The following is a 13,513-nucleotide window of genomic DNA, read 5'->3' as shown; positions in this document are numbered from 1 at the left end:
CGAAAAACACATATATATTTACATATTGTTTTTGTGATTAATCACTATGCTTTAATTATGTTCAATTTGTAACAATGAAATTGGGGGTCACCACAACATGAGGAACTGTATTAAAGGGTCGTGGCATTAGAAAGGTTGAGAACCACAGTTCTATGTTGTTGGAGTAGTGGATTAATGGTCGCCACCTTCCAGCTAGTAAAGTCTCAGAGATCTGTGTATTTAATATCTATAAGTGGTAAAGCCAAAAAGAAGGAAGAAGAGGCTCAGGGTATCAAGGCTGTTGTCTCCTTCAGGCTTGGAGGATTTTAGCTTTTTCTTCAGGGATGTCTCCTGACCTAGACATTCCTTTGATGTTTGCCATTGTCTGGGGGGAACATGTCAGGGGTTCAACAGGGAGTCTGCTTATATCTCTCTTGGCAAGGGAATTCTCATGTGGCCTGAGAACCAACTCTCAGCCTTAACACCTCTGGACCTAGGGGGCAATGCCAAGTAGAATCCTGGGAATTTGCCTGCCTGGCCTTGAGTTACTTAGGAAATTATCCTTGTCCTCCAGGCCCTGGGATGCCACCGGACACATGTATTCATATTCTCCTAAAAATGGAGACTAAAAATCTTAATAAATATATACACATATTAGAACACATTTTCTCTTTACGTTACTAAATAGAGCGAATGCTTTTGGATTTCTTTATTAATTAATTGGATATACGTTTTCTTATAAGATTTTAAATGTGGCTTTTATAGAGAAAAGGGGTAAAAGAAAGACACTCAGTAATGAATCCCACTGTCTTTTTGCTTACTGGAGACCTTCAGTTACTTAAAGAAGAGTTTCAGATTCCTTTCAGCAGATTCAGTTGGGTATCCATTTTCTAATGGCAGACTCAGTGTAGGGTCGGGGTGGGGACTGGGAAGCTTTTGAGGAACTTAGACCTGAAGTGGGAAGAGAAGCAGGGGAAGAGACATTGGCAAGAGAAGCAGAACACTTAGAAGGCTTTGATACACACTAAGATAGAAATAAAAACATAGGTGGTGGAAGCCAAGAGAAGAGATGAGCAGTTCTGACGAGGCTGTCAGGGAAGGCTGACAGAGACCCAGCAATCTGAGCTGAGCCTTGGGCGTGGCTATGGTTCTACCAGGCAGGCTCCTGTGCAGCAGGACTCGGGCCATACTCCATGCCTGGTCCAGAGTGCATGCTTCCTAAATATAGGGTGCCCCCCAAAATGTACACACACATTTTGAATTATTATAAAGGCAATGTTTCTTAAAGTACATTTCATTTTCAAAATTGAGCTATCAGCTGTTAAAGTGTATATACATTTTTGGGGACACCTGTATTTGTTGAATGGCCTTTCTGGGAAGCCCATGATCTGGGAATGACTCTCATTCCTACCTGTATAACCAGAGTAGGTAGAAGCACTTACCCAAAATAGTTTAGCAAACAATTTCTCTCCCTACTACAAACCCTGGTGCTCAGGGACAAGCAAGGAAGAGAGATCGGTTGACCTAACCAAAATAACTGGTGATGAAATCCAGTGAATGCAATTCCATTTTCTTGACATATTTTGGTATGCCATTTCCAGCTTTTATTATTACTGCTAATAATATAGAAAAGGCAGCCCTAGCTGGTTTGGCTCAATGGATAGAGCATTGGCCTGTGGACTGAAAGGTCCTGGGTTCAGTTCCGGTCAAAGGCACATGCCTGGGCTGCGGGTTTGATCCCCAGCAGGGGGTGTGCAGGAGGCAGCTGATCAATGATTCTCTCTCATCATTGATGTTTCTCTCTTCTCTCTCCCTTCCTCTCTGAAATCAATAAAATAATAATAATAAAAAGGCAAATAGTGAGCCATGATTGACAGGACATTTTAACTGTTCTGAAAGATTCACTTAAGTGTAAAATGCACTATTAAGTCTCTCCCTTACGTCTGGCATTTGTTTTTGAGAACAAATATGTGACAACTAGGGAGGAAGTCTAAGAGAAACTACTTTCAGAATTAAATACTCATTTCTCCCACTAGCATAAAACTAAGGTTTTTCTCAATTGTTCCCTGTTTTCACAACAAATTGCTATAATGGCACAGATCCTGTAGAAACCCAGCAGGCAAACTGAGAAGCTGTTCTTGCCCAGTGCCCGTCAGGACCTGCTTCATTCTCTGGCGCCTACCCACATTCACGCAGGCTCAGCTGCGCCCCAGGTGCTGGCCGCCCTAGGCAACCGGCGTGCTTTAAAAGACTCAGGCGATCCAGCCTCTGCCAGGTGGCTCAGTTGGTTGGAGCAACGTCCCTTACACCAGAAAAGGTTGTGGTTCGATTCCCGTAAGGGCACATGCCTAGGTTGCAGGTTCCATCCCATTCCGAGCATGTATGGGAAGCAAGCAATTGAAGTTTCTCTCTTACATTGATGTTTCTCTCTCTCTCTCTCTCTCTCTCTCTCTCTCTCTCTAAATCAATAAAAAAAATTATCCTCAGTGAGGACTGAAAATAAAGTAAAATAAAGGACTCAGGCAATTCAACACAAGGATAGTAGCTTGTCTGGTTCTGAGAGTGTGTTCCACTTCTAATCCCTGAGACCACACTCCACTCTGTACCCCACTTCCGGTCTTTGGGAATCGTCCTTTCCTGCCTTGTTGGGAATTCACCCCGATTCTGTATTTCTTGAGGTTTGGGGTTTTACCTTCGTTTTTACATTGGTCCTTTACTCCTTCCCCAGCCCACCTGCCAGGATCCAGAGTCTGGCCTTGGAAGTGAGGCCTGTCACTCCCCAAACAGATGGCTTCTGGAATTCCCCTGGCTAAATGCTGCCCACCCACTGCAAGAAAACCGTCATTTTTCTCCATCGCTGTCTGCTTGGATCACGGCCAGTTTTAAAGAGCGGCACTGTAGCACATGCTTACGGCCCTGGGCCTGGAGGGAGCTTCGTCTGGATTCCAACTCTGACTCAGAGTTTGACTCTGCCACCTCCTACCTGTGTAACCCTGAGCAAATGGCTAAGCCTCAGCTTCCTCACCTGCAAAATGAAGAGGATGGTGGGTAATAACAGTAGCAGCCTCCTCAAAGGACCAGTGGAGGAGTCAGTAACCTGTGTCGCCGAGCTGGCCTTCGGGAGAGCTGGCGGAAGCAGCCTCTCCTGTCTCACTTCCACCTGCACATTTAGCACCGCGGGGTTTGCCCACCGCACCGGAGTTAGGCTTTTTAATTAGCATCGGCTATCGCTCACCACATCCCCTCCTGGTCTAAAAAGAACCGAGTTGCTGTGGCCTGCACGGGACAAATGCCTTGGTGGCGCACAAAGGCCCTGCTGATCTGGCTCCTGCTAGTGTCCCTTTGCTCTGGCCACCCGGACTTGCCACTGGTGCCCAGAACATGCCAAGTGTCCTCAGGTCTCTGGGCCTTTTTCTCCTGCTGTTCCCTCTTTTGGACCAAACCAGGGACCGTTTACTGCCTCTAGTGCCTGGTGAACATGTGTTTCGGCTTTGGAGACTGCTGAAAATCCTCTGCTTTCCGCCCAGTTCTGGCCTGCCCCTTAGTTACACGACCTCACTTGGATGTGTTTACATGTGTGTTTCCCAGATAAACTCTAAACCCCCTGGGGGAAGGAGCAGTGAGTTAATACTCAGTCAGTGCCTGCGCCTGCGCCTGCGCCTGATCATATCCTCACAAGGCAGCACTGTGCAAAGCAAGGGGTGTGGGGATCCTGAGGTTCGCATGTGAAATGTCCCGTCCCGCACAGAGCCGGTGGCAGGACAGGGAGAAGGGGCCCTTTGGATTTTTCTTTATCTTTGCTTCCTTTCCCCCCAATCTCCTCCTTGTTTCATGGCTTGGGTTCAGAAATCAGCATATTTTCCAGTTCATCATTGTAAATGAGAAATTGTAATTGTGTTTGACACCCGCAACATACGTGAGGTGGCCCAGTGCAATCTCTAGACGCAATTTACCTTTTTACATAGAATCTATCGATGTCCATTTGTATCGTAATGTTGTTGCTGGGCTCGGGAAAGGTTTATACACTGAATGCACCTTTTAAAAATGTGACTGTTAAATTCCTACTCTGAGATTAAGCACATAGAAACACCATCAAAATGCCTGCCTCTTAATGACCTAAACAGCTCACAGTGGCGAAGGGGCAGCTCAGCTGTGTTTTTAGGAATATGCACTTCCTCTGCTTTGAAATAATGACCAATAAGAGACATCTTCGCAAGTTTCGATAAAGAAAACAAGATGTGTTTTATATCTGAACCATCAGCATGTTCCCGTGAGAGGCAGGAAGTATGTATTTTGTGCAGGTGTCAATCTGTTCTACCAGTTAATTCCCCGGGTATTTGCACAGTACATGGGTCATGCAGATTTCCTTTAAGACAAAATTAAAAAACATTTCCTCTACCCTAAACAATGGTTCATATGAAAGCATGCCATTTTTTTGTTGTTGTTTCCTGAACTCATTGAAAAGGCGTTTAAACTATTTTAAACATTTTAATCTTTGATTGAGTAGTTGACAAAATATATGATGAAAGGATGTCAGTTTTATTAAACTTGGGTTGCCAGGAAAGAAGCTAAAGGGTGAGGTTAGATTGGCGGTGTAGGGCTCCTCCTCCGCATTTTAGTGCAGCTTGAGGGCTGTGATGAAGGACAGGAGAGAGGTGACACTGGAGAGTGGAGAGGAGAGAAAACATGTCTGGAGTGTGGAAATTTTGCTCATTCAGTTAAAAAATAGTGTATGTAGGGGCTTCCAGTGATTCCAGGTATAGGAGTCAGTGGCAGGTCATTGCCAACCCCTTTGTGACCATATCGTTTTTCTTCCAAACTTGGGCATTTCGAGGCATGAATGGGGACACTACTAATAGTTACTCAGGGCTGGCCAGTAGTAACTGGTTTATGTGGGACAACCTAGGACATATGAACACCCCCCTCCTATGTCACCACGTGGCTCTGGGCTTGCAGTTGGCTGTAAGCCCAAGTGGCCTCAAGGGATGGAGGACCATTGAGCATGCTTGGTTTGGGAACCCTCTATGGCAGTGGTTCTCAACCTTCCTAATGAACCCTTTAATACAGTTCCTCATGTTGTGGTGACCCCAATTTCATTGTTACAAATTGAACATAATTAAAACATAGTGATTAATCACAAAAATAGTAACTATATAAGTGTTTTCTGATGGTCTTAGGCGACCCCTGTGAAAGGGTCGTTCGACCCCCAAAGGGGTCGCGACCCACAGGTTGAGAACCGCTGTTCTATGGTGTTTCAAAACTCTCCGGTTTAAATGGGCCTGACTCCCCAAGTATTTTCCTGGCAGGAAGAACATCTGGAGCTACTATAAAGGGTGACTCATCTATTATCTTTGGATGAAACCATCTAAGGTGTATATCTTTAAGCCAATCTTGGGTACAATTACTTCTAAACCTGACCTCACAAATGTAATCACTGGTGAGCTCTGAAAAACAAAGACTCTTAGGCCCCATCTCCAGAAGTGCTAATTTAGTAGATCTGTAATGGGCCCAGGCATCAGTATTTTTAAAAATTCTTTAGGTGAGTCAGCTGCTCAGCCAAATTTGGATTTGTAAAGATGCTACGAGGTTTTAAAAAGGCTGCAAATGTCAAATCTTCAATAAGAAGATTAGAAATTGAGCACCAATGTGAGAAGAGAGAGTTTTAGAGAACTGGAATATGGTCCATAATTTAATTGTACTTTTTATGGGGCCCAAACAGGGGGAGCTTGTATAAAAAATATGCCTCTTATTTTGCCCAAGCCTTGTTTACTGGCTCAGGAACAACTGGAGGCATTAGAGGTGAGGTATTTTTTTAACTAAACACTGAAGGTTATAACGTTTTAACAGGCAGCAGAATTTGGTAAAGGAATTTCAGCAAAAGTTTTCAAAGGAAACTGCATGAAGGAGGCAAGCAGATAGCCATCAACTCTGGGTGGTGCTCCTATCTATCTTATTTCTTATTGTAGCCCCTGACACATAATAGTAGATGCATAATAATCACTTATTGAAAGGTGAACAGTTTTTCTTTCAGGGGGACACTATTACATTATATGAGAATGACTCTCATTCTTTTTTTTTTTTATAGTTGGAGAAATTGAAGCATACAAACATAAAATAGCTTGCCCAAAATATTTTTAGGACTGGTGTTTACTATAGCCAAACGAGTTTACTCCCTGTTTTTTAAACCAGATTCTCTGGGATGACTGGAGAAGAGAAATCGATTGCCCTAACATCCTTCATCCGTCCTTCCATGGTGTGCAGTACACACTATTGAGACTCTAAGCTTTCTAGCTGAAAGAGGCCACAACAGCATTAGGCCCTTATATTGAAACCAACTGATCTGGTTACTATATGCATGCATTTTCCTGACTGTTAGAGCAGTGGTTCTCAACCTTCTGGACCTTTAAATACAGTTCCTCATGTTGTGACCCAACCATGAAATTATTTTCGTTGCTACTTCATAACTGTAATGTTGCTACTGTTATGAATCATAATGTAAATATCTGATATGCAGGATGGTCTTAGGCGACCCCTGTGAAAGGGTCGTTCGACCGTCAAAGGGGTCACGACCCACAGGTTGAGAACCGCTGTGTTAGAGAAAAAGAATTTTGTGCCTGCATATTATCACACTCAAGTTTTAGAAAAAAAAAAGTTGCAAAAATATATTTTCTTATTCTGGCACAATACTCTTTCCACTCTGTCAGGGTGCCTTTGAGTACCTATGTGTTAGGGATATTTCTAGGGGCCAAGGTCTTATTTTTTAGAAACTTCTTTAAAAAGAAATAAAGCATGCAAATTTATTCTTTAGGAGCTCTATGTACACTAATGAAGATTTTATATATATATTCCAGAGATTGGAAGCATGTGTTTCTTGGCATAAACCATCTTTGTATGAAAATAGCAGCCCTGCCCTTTCCCCACTGCAAGTCCAGCCAGCTGAGTCATGAAAAGGCCCAGAACTCCCCAGGTGCACACAGCCCAGGTCTCCTGGGGACCAGTTCTCTGACCATTTCATCACAGAGAACTTATGTTGAAACTAGGGCAAACTCAAAAGCAGTTTCGCTTGAAATATGCAAGTGTCTGTTGTTTCTATGGACTTGAGTGGGCGGGCTGCATACTGGACTTCCCAGATGCTGCTTACTATTGCAGCTGTTCTTACTTTAAGCCCATTTATGCATATATGTATGTATGTATGTATGTATGTATGCATTTACTTATTTATGTTAATCCTCACCTGAGGATATTTTTCCCATTGATTTTTAGAGAGAGAGTGGAAGGGAGGGAGGGAGAGTGAGAGAGACACATTGATTGGTTGCCTCCTACTCCCGCCCTTACTGGGATCGGGGATGGAACCTGCAACCCAAGTACACGTCCTTGACTATGAATCCAACTCAGGGCCCAAGTTCTAATCACTAAGCAACACTGGCCAGGGCTAAGCCCCTTTAAAATGTGGCCAACACTGTTATTAATTGGGAGAATTACCCACATCACGAACTTTTTTACAGTTCAAGGGTATTTGGTGTATCTTGTCTTAAATAATATGACATTCTATTCAGTTAGAACCAAAGTGGAGCTAATTCTTCAATTTTTTTTTTACCACAACTAGGAGGTAGAGAACAAACATAAAAAAGACTTTCCATAAGCATTTAAAATGTATATCACTGTTGGCTGAACTTAAAAGTGTTTCAGATTCTTATGAATGAATAATATCCCCCATTTTAGTATAGTTCTTTGCTCAGTGATGTGAGGATAATTTCCCACATAAGATGATTATAATGCTCTATTATAAGCCGGGGACTCTGAATTCCATGCAAAATCTCATGTGTGACAAAATATTAATCACTATCTCCCAAACAAACACACAAACAACAGTCCCAACAGAAGATAATATTACCAATGTGCTGAGTTCTTTGAGATAATCTGATCTTTTAAACCAGTGGTTCTCAACCTTCCTAATGCCGTGACCCTTTAATACAGTTCCTCATGTTGTGGTGACCTCCAACCATAAAATTATTTTCGTTGCTACTTCATAACTGTAATTTTGCTACTGTTATGAATCGTAATGTAAATATCTGATATGCAGGATGTATTTTCATTGTTACAAATTGAACATAATTAAAGCATAGTGATTAATCACAAAAACAATATGTAATTATATATTATATGTGTTTTCCGATGGTCTTAGGCGACCCCTGTGAAAGGGTCGTTCGACCCCCAAAGGGGTCGCGACCCACAGGTTGAGAACCACTGTTTTAAACCTTATGCTTTGATTATAGCTATATAGAATAGACTTAAAAATTACTATTATACTGATATTAATCATCAATCACCCTAGAATGAGTTCAAGTTGAAAGGGATCACAGAGGCTGTTATTTTGAAACCAACACAGGGATTACCATGTGTGTGCCTTTTGCTGACTACTAAAAAAATTTCATGTCTATTTGAGAATCATTACATTCAAGCTTTGGAAAAGAAAATTACAAATGCATATTTGTATTTCCCAGCAAAGATCTCCTCTCAGATGTCTTGATTTGTCTCAGAACTAACATCAGAATTATCTCAACTAATTTCTCTCCTCATGACAATAGTCCAGGAGAATCACATAATCTTGTCTTTCCTTCCCTTGTGATACACTTCAAAATATCTTTTTAGACAGTAACCATGTGAAAACATGGATAACATTTTAAGCCCTAAATTCCTGCTAATGTTAAAAAAGAGGAAGTGGAAGTTAGTCTCGTATAACCATTCCGTTCCTTTCTAATTCTAAAATTTTGTCATTTTGTGCTTATATGATTTTATTCCCAATGCTATTACATACTGCCCTCCCCATTTCTTGCAATTATAGTGTAACTGTTCTCTGCTCATCCAGACTAGCTATGTTTTATTACATCCGGTGCCCTAACCAGTCATCTTCCAAAATGCCTACCTTCAGCATGCCATCCTTATGCTTGAAGTGCTCCTGACCGCACTGCTGACCTGATAGAGTCGACACTTATCATGTGTACTGGGTTAAGGACTCCGCCACCTGGCCATGATGAGTCTTTTCATCTTATGACCAGCCACTCTGTCACTAAAGTCTCTTCCAATAAAAAATGGGCTAGGAGGCATTGCAGGCTCATGACCTCGAAGAGACAACCTTACTCCCATGCTTTGCTCATTTAGAATGCCCCCCTGTTCTTCTCTCAGATATTTGCATTCCATCTGTCCTGTGTGACCCAACTCAGACTGCATCTCCTTCATACTCTTCTCCATTAACCTTTCTCTAGAGCCTCCCTCTTCTCTCTCCCTAAGTAGGGCCTCCCTAACACTTAATACCATTCACTTAAACTTTATTGAGGAATGATGAACAAATATAATTGTATATATTTAAAGTATACAATATGATCATTTGATATACATCTACATTGTAGGATGATTACCAAAATCAAGATAATTCATACCATGCACTTTTTAAAAACCTTACTATGCAATAGTCACTATCATTTACTTTTGATTTATTGTAATATATATTTGGTCTATTTCCAAAATGATGATGAGAGAACTTACTATAGCAACTGCATAAAACAGCATGCCTGTTGGAAATGAAAGTGAAAATTAAAATCCTTATGTGAGAGAGAATAAATAACATGGGTCAGTAAAACTTAAAATGTAGTTATATGTTTCCTGGCAGTCCAACCAAAAAAGAACCCCTTAGTTACCATGTGGCAGTGATTTACTGTTGTGATATTGTACGTATGTATTTTTTTAAACTTTTCATCTGAATGTATCTTGTCGCATAATTCTAATCTTTGCGATTTCTAGAAATTGTTTTAGGGATTACCCTTTGTAGTATGTGTTTAGTTCAGCATAGAGGACTTGAATAAGTGAATTAATTGATGGCTAATGTGATATCAGAATTATAAATTTGAAGCCATTTTATTTATCTAGAAATTCCAAATATGTACATAATAATAGACATATGGATGGAAATGGGAACATAAGAAGAAGACATAGAAATCTTGGAGGGAGAAGGGTCTGAAGTTGTGATCACTTTAATTAGAGGAAATTTTAAGAAGCATTCATAGCCCACTCTTTTTAGATAACTATCAATACAGATATCTCATAATATAGAGCAGCAGACCTTTAGGAATATAAGAAACAAATTCAGTGGAACTAAATGGTATAGACTAATTTATGCCATTAAAGCCAGTGGAATAGGTGGTAAAACACCTTCTTGAAATATAAATTCATGACACAGCCAGTTCTGAGTTTTCTTCCCCTCCCTACATAGCTGTTCTGTGGGATGGAGAGGATACTATAGAGCAAGCATGTCAAACTCAAAGGCCAACACAGGCCAAATAAACAAGGTTTAAGTTTATGTGGGCGGCAAAAAAACCAAAAGCTTCAATTTTCATAGAAACGTAGGTTTATTTCTATGGAGACATGCTGAATACAAAGGGCTGAAATGAATGAGTAATCATTAACATAACATAATAGAACATTTTAATAAAAATTAATATTTTTCTTGAACATTAACTTACCAGACACTGAATAACTGCACAGATTAATAAGCGTGATGCAAATAAACCTATTTTCCTTATTCTCCGAAAGTGAAATATTTCCTATTGCGCACACCAAACACGTCAGTACAAGACTAATGACGTGGCAATCGGCTGCTAAAATGGTGCGCCTGTGTGTAAGGTGGGTAAGGGAAATGAATGCAACTCGATTATAGTAATCAGTCATTAGTGAACGTGTACAATATCGTATAAAAGGCTATTGTAAAAATTAAATTATTAAATTTTTATTAAAATATTTCTTACATACCGTTATATTGGCCGGGCCACAAAAATATCCCTTGTGGGCCGGTGGCCGTGAGTTGGCCGTGAGTTTGACATGCTTGCTGTAGATAATACTATGCTGTTCTTCTCACTGTACATCAGGGTTTAATTTCTTCTACATCCAGAGTTATTATTCTAAACTTGGCATAGGAACCTTTTGTAAAATGCAGGGAACACTCTAGTCTGGTGCTGTCCAAATGCTCTACATCTACTATGCTGTCCCCTACGGTAGCCCCTAGTCTCATGTGCTGGGGACTCTTTGTGGCTGGAGTGACTGAGGAACTGAGTTTTACATTTTATTTTATGTAAATTACTTATGCTTAAATTTCAAGTGGCTAAGAGGCTACAGAATTGGACAGAGCTGCTTTTACAGAGCTGCCTGCCTTTAGAGCAGAATGTTCCTTACCTGATTTGGTACCTTTAATCATAGATTCAATTGATTGCTGTCTATTATCATGTAAAGTTTTAAGCTACCATGCATTAACAGTGAAGTTTTGGATGTCTTTATTATTTTAAGAAATCTGTGCCATCAAAATAAAATTTAGGGAAATTCATTATTTATTGTCATGGTAACATAAGGAGGATCACCCCTGATTCTGTCGTTGTGTTTATGCTTGTACTCAAAGAAAAGGACTAGGAGTCTCTGTAAGGCGAAAGCCCCCTTCCTCCGCCTTCTGGTACAGGGGACTTTTTGGTCTCCCTCCCTCTCTGCAGGGCATCCTGAAGTCCTCTCTAAGTGGGGCATCTGAGTAAGTGGGCCTCCCCAATTCTTCTCAAGGCAGATTTTTTCTGTCTGTCTTGCTTTGCTCACAGTTCTATGAGCAAGGGGGTGGGGTTTGCTTTCTCGAAGCCAGCAGGAGCTTGCCCTAACCCTCCCTTTTAATTTCTCTAATATGAGGATCCCCACACTTGCTCTCTGAAATGCTACTTTGTAAACTGCTATTTCCTCTAGGCCTGTTATGCCCTTTTTCCATCTGCATTGAAGTCTCTTTTCCCAGCGGGCTCTTCTTTCTCAGCTTAGTCATGCTATGTGTGGAGAGCCACATCCACACTCCTGGCCTCTCTGACTCATCAGGGAGGTTTGCTCGCTCCAGGAACCCCACTCACACGGTGGTGGAACAACAGGGAGGCTCCAGCGCAGCCAGCCCTTCCTGACTCCTGCCTCTTTTCCTGGCATCTCTCCTTCTTGCCTAAAGCTACAGGAGAAGGAGAAAAAGCAGAAAATGTCCTTACCCCTTTTAAGGTAATGTTTTTAGTAAATAGTTTATAGCAATTCCCATTTTCAGTTTATAAGGTACTCTGGTTATTGCTGCTACCTTTAAATATCCCCTGACCTGGCTAGTAGAAAAACCTGCCAAGGCTCCAAATTTCCTCTTTCCCTCCACCAGCAAGCCAAGAGAGTCCATTCTGACAGTTACCTTTTCCTTCTAGTTACAGCTTAAATTGTTCCCCTTTTTGAAATCTATTATTCATGAATGTGAACAGTCTCGACTATAGCTTCTTCCATCCATGGACGGGAGGCCCAGTGGGTGAAGTGGTTCATTCACCCCACTGGCTGCTCTGGGATGGTACAGAACTGGGTCTTCACACGCTATCTTCCAGGCCAGGCCTTTTCTTGGCCCTCCTGGTCCCTCAAAGAAAACCCTCTGCCAAGGATGGCTCACGCCCATGATTTCACAATCCAGATGGGTGCAGACAATAAATTCCTCTCAAAGGGTCAAAGTTAAATAACATCATGAAATAAAAAACTGACCCCCCCAAGTCAGATCTAAGTTTGGCCAATAACCTGTTCAATTAACCTATGTTTAATCTCACCAAGTACATCCTGAAAGTATAAAAGGGAATTGCAAGGGGAATGTCCTTTTAGCTCAGCGAAAGCTGACCCAGGCAGTCACTAAGAAGCAACTTTCCACATCTAACTAGAGGTTTCTATGGGAGAAACCCAGAGCTGTGCATTATTTGTGGTTTTGTAGTTTTGTTCAGTTGTGCACAAGTGCCATGTTTTTTCCAGTTAAAATACCCTTCATATATGGATCTATATGAGTATCTATGCATATATTTGCATAATCTTTGTCTTTAGATGAAAGCACTTCTACCCACTTTATTGTGTTTAAGAAAACCACTTCAGTTACTTGATTTTTGCTGAGGGGAACATGCCCACCCTGTGGTCCAGCTTTCACCTTTGGCACATGACCTCAGAAATGACCTGACTGCGTCAATTACTTGTGCAGCGGGCACCACCCTTCACTAGACTTTCAACCTGGGAATGGAGGGGGTGACCTGTTGCGCAACCATTTCACCCTTTCAAGCAGTGGGGTCTGTCTGTTGCTGCGATCAGGAGCTTCATTTGCCAGGAGAAGAGTGCAGTTATATGAACGCCTACAAAGCTCAAGTTAGCTAAATTCCACCTGAACTAAACAGCAGGCTGGGGGAGGGGAGATCAAGCCCAGAAAACGGGTGTGTGTGCGCGCGCGCGCGGTAAAGGCAGAAAAGGATGCACAGGCGGCTGGCCAGAAGAGAGCTGCCCGGGCCCTGACAGCATCCCCCTCCGGGGACAGACCCTCCCCTATACATTGACCACGTGGCCATAGAGATCCTTGGGCGTAACGGTAAAGCGGGTCCGATCTCCTTGGTATGGTCGTCTGAAGACATTGGCTACCCGGCAATTCGCCTGCCATATCCTTGATGAGCGGGACTGGAGAAATCTCGCCCTG

General features: G+C 42.0%; 1 long non-coding RNA gene across 1 annotated transcript; it reads right to left on the bottom strand.

Moving 5' to 3' along the window:
• Positions 1-664: 664 nt before the first annotated feature.
• Positions 665-13,294, bottom strand: LOC111823004. Its single transcript, XR_002832011.1, has 2 exons — positions 11,907-13,294; positions 665-930 (listed from the first exon to the last, which is right to left on the bottom strand). It is a non-coding gene; the product is annotated as an uncharacterized LOC111823004 (long non-coding RNA).
• Between the last annotated feature and the right edge of the window lie 219 nt (positions 13,295-13,513).

This window comes from Myotis lucifugus, unplaced genomic scaffold, assembly GCF_000147115.1.
Source record: "Myotis lucifugus unplaced genomic scaffold, Myoluc2.0 scaffold_301, whole genome shotgun sequence".
Lineage (NCBI taxonomy): Eukaryota > Metazoa > Chordata > Mammalia > Chiroptera > Vespertilionidae > Myotis > Myotis lucifugus.
This window is presented reverse-complemented; position numbering and strand designations above follow the sequence as displayed.